Here is a 9659-nt window from a genome sequence, read left to right as displayed (position 1 = left end):
TCACTGTCCTTTGTCCTTCTGATGTCCTCAATCTGGAACAAGTGTTGTCTGAGCACGGCTTCCCTCTGGCCCCCCTCTACAGGGATCTCCACCATGGAGGCCATTTTGCTGAGGTCAGGGCTTCGCCACGGAAAAGAGGCTGCAGCCTGAAGAGGAAGCTCGTGGGCAGTAAGGAGACCCCTGACTGTGAAGAGGGGGCAGCGGACAGAGCATGGGGTGCAGTTCTGTCTCTCCAGGGTCCCCTTTGTGTAGGTGCCTCTGGCCCTCAGGCAGCAGGGGGTGTGGTGGGCCTGCGCTGCTAGAGCCCCTGGGGCACAGTCCTGGCTCAGAGCTCGGATGGGGCTCCCTCCAGGGCTAGGAGAAGGATCTGCATGTCCCATTGAATAGGGCAAGTGGGTTCCTCAGGAAGCAGAGCTCCAGGGGCATGTCCATCACAGCCTACGAGCTCCCCTCCCCTCCTCCTCCCTCTCTATCCAGGTGATCTGCTGTCCATGAGTCAGGGGAGGCCCGGCCATTTCCTTCTTATCTGAGGGCACAACAGCCTCACCATCCCCGTGTCTCTCTGCCTTTCTTGCAGGGCCCTGGGCACAATCTGCACTGTCCCAGGAATCTCAGTGGTGGGGTATCCTGGCCAGAGAGGTCCCTATCTTGCACTGGGCAGGGCAGCATCTTTAGACTGTGCTGTGCAGGCTGGTATCAACCGCTCCCTGGTGCTGCCCCCAAAGCTGTGATGCCCAGAAGTCCTTGGTGCTCACTTCCTTCTGGGATTATGGTTAGGCTTGCCCACTTCAATTAGCTGTGGAGTGAACCACCTTGCATTCGATGGAAAACTCTGAGTCTGTTTAGAATGATATATGTTCATCGAAGGAACGACGTAGGAAGTGACCACTAAGGATTCAAGTGTGAGTTCTGTTCCTTAGGAAGTTGTCTTGGTGACTTATCCCATGTCTTCAGCGACTGTGGGGCTAAACAGGCTTTTCTGCCTGGTTTTGGACAAGAAATTTACTGACCTCTCTTCAGACAGGCTGCATGCAGAGGTGACTAAACTCACTTTACAAGTTTGGATTAAACGGACAATTGCCAGTTAAGTGCTTGGGACACGTGGGCGAGCATGGGGTGGGGTGGGGGGGTTGTGTTCTTTGGAAGAACCTGAGAGACTGTACAATGGACGTGCCAGGAGGGCAGGGACACCACAGCACTACTGTGTATCCCATGTCCCCAGTAGAGACATCCAGCCCCTAGACATCTGTGCTTTAAGGAAAACAAAAGGCAGGCACACAACGTAGAACTGAGAAAAGAATGCCCATGATAGAGGCTGACTGGTACTGGCACGAAAACACTCAGATCAATGGAACAGAATAGAGAACCGAGAAATGGACCCACAAACGTATGGCCAACTAATCTGGGACAAAGCAGGAAAGAATACCCAATGGAATAAAGACAGTCTCTTCAGCAAGTGGTGCTGGGAAAACCGGACAGCGACATGCAGAAGAATGAACCTGGACCACTTTCTTACACCAAAAGACAGAGTTTGGGATTGGCTGTGGCAATGGGGGGGGGGGGGTGACAGCTGTGGTGACTGGTCCTAGCATGGACCTCAGAGCTGCATGGAGGCTCAGGCCTGCTGAGTGAGGTCGTGACCCAGTAATGCGGGGCCAGGCCTCCACACGTTTAGTGATAACAGGACAAGCACCTTGCGAGGACATTAGGCAAATACTACTTCTGTCTTCACAAGCACCCCTTGAGGATGGTACTGGAATGACTGTCACTCCTATTTTAGACATGAGGAAAGGGACTCCTAGAGAGGTTTGTTGAGCCTGCCCTGGGTCATGCGGTGTGAAGGACAGAGCTGGGCATGGAGCAGGCTGCGCAGATACAGATCCTGCACCCTCCCCCATGTACACCCGTTGTCCTGTCGCTGGGGAATCTCTGTCCTGTTCACCAGGTGCAAGGGGGTGTGTGCAGCATGCCTGTGTGAGTAAGAACTTTGCAGACTCTGCCTCCATCGATACTAATTATTCTCTGGAAGATACATATGAAATAAACACACAATAAAAAGTCACCTAGGAGGGGATCCCTGAAACAGATCACCTGAGCACAGCTCTAGTCAGGGAGCACTTGGGTGGCTCTCTTGGAGGGGCTGACTAAGCCCCCAGCTGAGGAATGTATTCAGGGTAACTGGGGTGCAGCATGGGTCACGGCTGGGGTGAGCAGTGGTGGAAGCAATGTCTCCTGCAGAGGAAAAAGCATATGGATGGAATCAGGAGGTGACAAGGAAAATTTGAGAAGGAAGTGATGGGAGGCCTATGTGACAGGAGCTTTACCTCAATCAACAAGACAACTTGTAACCAACCCAGCAAACTGCAGGGTGTGCTTAGACACAGCTCAGGGCACAGAGTCAGCTTGAAGCCACAATAACAGTGTCCTGAGGCTCAGACTTCCGTGATAGGAGATACAGTGAGAATCTGAGTCCTCCCCAACCTCTGTGCCATACACACATCTGTGTGATACAGGTTTGGAATGGTCTCTAGGAAAACAGGATACAAAAATCAGCTGCATCCTCTTGGCTGCTATAGACAGCTTTGAGCAGTTTGGAGCAATTCTGCACGTATTTTAAAGATGCAACATGGAGGGGCACCTGGGTGGCTCAGTCAGTTGAGAATCCGACTTTGGCTCAGGTCATGAGCTCATGGTCTGTGAGTTCGAGCCTCGAGTCAGGCTCTTTGCTGACAGCTCAGAGCCTGAAGCCTGCTTTGGATTCTGTATGTCTCTCTCTCTCTCTCTCTCTCTGCCCCCCCCCCCCCACTCATGCTCTCTCTCACGTACGCACATGTGCACTGTAAAAAATAAAAACATTAAGAAAAATTTTTTTAAAGGATGCAATGTGGATCTCCAATGCCTGGAAGCTTTACATTGTATCTTGGAATCCCTGGATATGTTCACATTTCTTTTCCACATATCACAAGTCTCATCAAGATAGTTTTTGATAAAACATTCCTGGCCAAAAGTAATTATTTTGTTTTATTCCAAAATATCCATCTCTGTGACTGTGAGGATGAGTGAAATTTATAAGTGAAAGAAATCATAAATATCCAAATTTGACCACTACAAAATAATATATATATAATAAGCTTTGAACAATTGTTTACTTTTTCCAACTTAAAAATAACACAACAAAACCACATCTAATAACCTAAATTCAACTGGAGGATACTGTCAATATTAGCCACAGGTGCTGGGTTACACTATTCAGTACACTGTTTTAAGAAAATTCCTTTTATTCATTTATTTATTTTTAACACTTATTTAATTTTTGAGAGAGAGGGTGAGCATGAGTTGGGAAGGGGCAAGAAAGAGAGGGAGACAGACCATCTGAAGCGGGCTCTGCACCGAGCACAGAGCCTGACACAGGGCTCAAACTTATGAACCGTGAGATCATGACTTGAGCTGAAGTGGGATGCTTAACCAACTGAGCCACCCAGGTGCCCTTAAGAAAGTTCCTTTTAAGCCGGGGTGGAGGGGCAGCCTGCTGGCAAAGCAGAGCCCCCGAGTCTGGCTTGCAAAAACGGAGAGGCCGGACGGAGTGTGTTCTGACAGCAAGCAGGATTTAACATCTGGAAGGTTATAAGTTAACAGATCTGCTCAGAGAACGGGGCGGGGGGGGGGGGTGCTGGAGGACAACGGGAGGGAGAGTTGTTGAGCCCTGGACAACAGAGCGCGGCTTGGCCGGGAACAAAGGCGCTTGCCAGCGCCATCTCCCTCGCCCATCCCCCAGCCAAAATGCCAAAGGGAACCGGTTCCTGTCAGGGAACTTGCTTGCACTGCACAAACGCCCAATGCTGTGCTTCTGCGGATCCATCCCTCCGAAGATCTGACTCCTTCCCGGTGCCGCAGGGCCCCTCACAAAGCGGATCTCCAAAGGAAAAGCGAGCTGAGCCTGCCCCTCCCGCCCCTGTGCACCTTGCCGATCCACCCCAGCTAATACGCCAGATCCCCAGCACCACAAGCCTGGCAGTGTGCAAGTAGCCCAGATGGGCCACGCCACCCCACAGTGAATCCCACCCCTAGGAGGGGGGAAGAGAAGGCACACACCAGTCTGACTGTGGCCCCAGCGCTGGGCTGGGGGCAGACATCAGGTTGGACTGCAGCCCCGCCCACCAACTCCAGTTATACACCACAGCACAGGGGAAGTGCCCTGCAGGTCCCCACCACTCCAGGGACTATCCAAAATGACGAAACAGGAGAATGCCCCTCAAAAAAAATCTCCAGGAAATAACGACAGCCAATGAACTGATCAAAAACTATTTAAACAATACAACAGAAAGTGAATTTAGAATAATAGTCATAAAATTAACCGCTGGGCTTAAAAACAGTATAAAGGACAGCAGAGAAGCTATTGCTACAGAGATCAAGGAACTAAGGAACAGCCAGGAGGAGCTAAAAAATGCTATTAATGAGCTGCAAAATAAAATGGAGACAACCACAGCTCGGATTGAAGAGGCAGAGGAGAGAATAGGTGAACTAGAAGATAAAATTATGGAAAAAGAAGAAGCTGAGAAAAAGAGAGATTAAAAAATCCAGGCGTAGGAGGGGAAAATTAGAGAACTGATACACTAAAAAGAAATAATATACGCATAATTGGTATCCCAGAGGAGGAAGAGAGAGGGAAAGGTGCTGAAGGGGTACTTGAAGAAATAATAGCTGAGAACTTCCCTGATCTGGGGAAGGAAAAAGGCATTGAAATCCAAGAGGCACAGAGAACTCCCTTCAGACATAATGAATTGATCTTCTGCACGACATATCATAGTAAACTGGCAAAATACAAGGATAAAGAGAAAATTCTGAAAGCAGCAAGGGATAAACGTGCTCTAACATATAAAGGGAGACCGATAAGACTAGTGACGGATCTCTCTACTGAAACTTGGCAGGCCAGAAAGGAATGGCAGGAAATCTTCAATGTGATGAACAGAAAAAATATGCAGCCGAGAATCCTCTATCCAGCAAATCTGTCATTTAGAATAGGAGAAATAAAGGTCTTCCCAAACAAACAAAAACTGAAGGAATTCATCACCACTAAACCAGCCCTACAAGAGGTCCTAAGGGGGATCCTGTGAGACAAAGTAACAGAGACATCGCTACAAGCATGAAACCTACAGACATCACAATGACTCTAAACCCGTATCTTTCTATAATAGCACTGAATGTAAATGGATTAAATGCGCCAACCAAAAGACATAGGGTATCAGAATGGATAAAAAAACAAGACCCATCTATTTGGTGTCTACAAGAGACTCTTTTTAGTCCTGAGGACACTTTCAGATTGAAAGTGAGGGGATGGAGAACTATTTATCATGCCACTGGAAGTCAAAAGAAAGCTGGAGTAGCCATACTTATATCAGACAAACTAGACTTTCAATTAAAGGCTGTAACAAGAGATAAAGAAGGGCATTATACAATAATTACAGGGTCTATCCATCAAGAAGAACTAACAATTATAAATGTCTATGCGCCGAATATGGGAGCCCCCAAATATATAAAACGATTACTCACAAACATAAGCAACCTTATTGACAAGAATGTGGTAATTGCAGGGGACTTTAATACCCCACTTACAACAATGGATAGATCATCTAGACACACGGTCAATAAAGAAACAAGGGCCCTGAATGAGACATTGGATCAGATGGACTTGACAGATATATTTAGAACTCTGCATCCCAAAGCAACAGAATATACTTCTTGTCGAGTGCACATGGAACATTCTCCAAGTTAGATCACATACTGGGTCACAAAACAGCCCTTCATAAGTATACAAGAACTGAGATCATACCATGAAAACTTTCAGACCACAATGCTATGAAGCTTGAAATCAACCACAGGAAAAAGTCTGGAAAACATCCAAAAGCATGGAGGTTAAAGAACACCCTACTAAAGAATGAATGGGTCAACCAAGCAATTAGAGAAGAAATTAAAAAATATATGGAAACAAACAGAAATGAAAATACAACAATCCAAACACTTTGGGATGCAGCGAAGGCAGTCCTGAGAGGAAAATACATGGCAATCCAGGCCTATCTCAAGAAACAAGAAAAATCCCAAATACAAAATCTAACAGCACACCTAAAGGAAATAGGAGCAGAGCAGCAAAGATACCCCAAACCCAGCAGAAGAAGAGAAATAATAAAGATCAGAGCAGAAATAAACAATATAGAATCTAAAAAAAACTGAAGAGCAGATCAATGAAACCAAGAGTTGGTTTTTTGAAAAAATCCAGGCTTCTCAAAAAGAAAAGGGGGATGACCCAAATAGATAAAATCATGAATGAAAATGGAATTATTACAACCAAACCCTCAGAAATACATGCAATTATCAGGGAATACTATGAACAATTATATGCCAACAAACGGGACAACCTGGAAGAAATGGACAAATTCCTAACACCCACACACTTCCAAAACTCAAACAGGAGGAAATAGAAAGCTTGAACAGACCCATAACCAGCGAAGAAATTGGATCAGTTACCAAAAATCTCCCAAGAAATAAGAGTCCAGGACCAGATGGCTTCCCAGCGGAATTCTACCAGACATTTAAAGCAGAGATAATAATCTATCCTTCTCAAGCTATTCCAAAAAATAGAAAGGGAAGGAAAACTTCCAGACTCATTCTATGGAGCCAGCATTACTTTGATTCTGAAACCAGACAGAGACCCAGTAAAAAAAGAGAACTACAGGCCAATATCCCTGATGAATATGGATGCAAAAATTCTCAATAAGATACTAGCAAATCGAATTCAACGGCATATAAAAAGAATTATTCACCGTGATCAAGTGGGATTCATTCCTGGGATGCAGGGCTGGTTCAACATTCACAAATCAATCAATGTGATACATCACATTAATAAAGAAAAGATAAGAACCATATGATCCTGTCAATCGATGCAAAAAAAGAATTTGACAAAATTCAGCAACACTTCTTAATAAAAACCCTGGAGAAAGTCGGGATAGAAGGAACATACTTAAACATCATAAAAGCCATTTATGAAAAGCCTACAGCTAACATCTCTTCAATGGGGAAAAACTGAGAGCTTTCCCCCTGAGATCAGGAACACAACAGGGATGTCCACTCTCACCGTTGTTGTTTAACATAGTGTTGGAAGTGCTAGCATCAGCAATCAGACAACAAAAGGAAATCAAAGGCATCAAAATTGGCAAAGATGAAGTCAAGCTTTCACTTTTTGCAGATGACATGATATTCTACATGGAAAACCCAACAGACTCCACCATGTATTAGTTCTGCTAGAACTGATACATGAATTCAGCAAAGTTGCAGGATACAAAATCAATGTACAGAAATCAGTTGCATTCTTATACACTAATAATGAAGCAACAGAAAGAAAAATAAAGAAACTGATCCCATTCACAATTGCACCAAGAAGCATAAAATACCTAGGAATAAGTCTAACCAAAGATGTCAAAGATCTGTATGCTGAAAACTATAGAAAGCTTATGAAGGAAATTGAAGACGATATAAAGATATGGAAAAACATTCCGTGCTCATGGGTTGGAAGAATAAATATTGTTAAAATGTCAATACTACCTAAAACTATCTACACATTCAATGCAATCCCAATCAAAATTGCACCAGCATTCTTCTCGAAACTAGAACAAGCAATCCTAAAATTCATCTGGAACCAAAAAAGGCCCTGAATAGCCAAAGTAATTTTGAAGAAGACCAAAGCAGAAGGCATCACAATCCCAGACTTTAGCCTCTACTACAAAGTTGTAATCATCAAGACAGCATGGTATTGGCACGAAAACAGACACACAGACCAACGGAATAGAATAGAGACTCCAGAATTGGACCCACAAATGTATGGCCAACTCATCTTTGATAAAGCAGGAAAGAATATCCAATGGAAAAAAGACAGTCTCTTTAACAAATGGTACTGGGAGAACTGGACAGCAACATGCAGAAGTCTGAACTCAAGCTGTAGGCTGGGAAAGAGGTGGGGAATTATCCCTCTTCACCACTATCTTGCTTTCGGTATTTTTCTGGAAACCCATGGCTTTCCTTGGCTCGTATCTGCAGTTCTTCTATCTCTGCCTCAGCCAGCACATGACATGGCCTTTGCCCCTCTGTCCGTGTGTCCAAACCTCCCTGCTCTGGTAAGGACAACAGCCTTTGCATTAGGGCCAGCCCCAATTCAGGGTTGATGATATCTGGGAAGACCTTACTTCTACTTTCACAAGTACTGGGGGTTAGAGCTCTGATACATACTTTGGGATGGGATACAGTTAAATGCGCACCAGAGCTGAACAGCAGATTTGAACAAGAGGAAGACAGAACCAGCAAATCTGAAGGTAGGAAAATTGAGATCCAGTCTGATTGACAGTAAGTTAAGAAAAATAAAAATGGGGGGTGGATGAACAGAGCCCCAAAGACCTGTGTAATACTATCAAGCATACTAACACACTAACTGAGAGAGAGAGTCCCAGAAAGACATAAAAGAGAGAAAGGACAGGGAGAATATGCAAAGTAATAAGAGCAAAAGTCGCACTGAATTTGATGAAAACATTAATCAAAATATTCAAGGAGTTCAATGAACACCAAATGGGATAAACTCACATCCCACTAAAATGGTTCAAGGCCACAGACAAAGGATTGTGAAAACAATACAAGAAAAGTGATTAATTATGTATAGAGTGTCCTCAGTAAGTTTAATGGCAAATTTTCATCAGAAACCATGGAGGCCAGAAGGCAGTGGGATGATCTACTGAAAGTGCTAAAAGACAAAACCTGTGCACGTGAATTCTGTATCTAGCCAGGATGTCCTTCAGCAATGGAAGAAGACGTGAAGACATTCCCAGGTAAACAAAATATGAGAGAATCCATTGCTATCACCAGCCCTACAAGAAACCCTAAGTCCTGGGGCTCCTGGGTGGATCATTCCATTTCATATCTGACTCTTGATTTTGGCTTAGGTCATGATCTCATGGTTTGTGAGTTCAAGCCCTGCATTGGGCTCCACATTGATAGTGTGGAGCCTGCTTAGGATTCTTTCTCTCTCTTTGCCCCTCCCCTGCTAATGCATTATCTCTTTCTCAAAATAAATAATAAACCTACAAAAAAAAAGAAGTCCTGAGTCCTTCCATCTAAAATGCAAAGACATTTATTTCTACATGAATAGTTACATAGGTAAATATAAAAGAGTACAAATGTGTAAGTGCATAAGCACAAGTGTATTAGCACATAAACTATATACAGCCTAAATATATAAACAATAGATTTTCTTCTAATTTAAAACTGTGAAGTTAAAATTACACATATATATAAATTGCATATATTATAAATACATAAAACGTAAATATATATGTTAATGAGCACAGGCTGTATAAAGAGGTAATTTGAGTGAAAATAATGGCAAAAAGAGAGGACATCAATTAGATATATTAAGAGTCAAGTCTCTAGGGGCACCTGGGTGTTCAGACAGTTGAGTGTCTGGCTCTTGATTTCAGCTCAAGTCATGATCTCAGCATCAGGGGGTCAAGCCCAGAGTCCACAATCAGTGCAGAACCTGCTTGAGACTCTCTCTCTCTCTCTCTCTCTCTCTCTCTCTCTCTCTTTCTCTCTCTCCTCCACTACCCCACTCATGCTCTCTC

Source organism: Prionailurus bengalensis, unplaced genomic scaffold (assembly GCF_016509475.1).
Source record: "Prionailurus bengalensis isolate Pbe53 unplaced genomic scaffold, Fcat_Pben_1.1_paternal_pri Un_scaffold_58, whole genome shotgun sequence".
In the NCBI taxonomy this organism is placed as follows: domain Eukaryota; kingdom Metazoa; phylum Chordata; class Mammalia; order Carnivora; family Felidae; genus Prionailurus; species Prionailurus bengalensis.
This window is presented reverse-complemented; position numbering follows the sequence as displayed.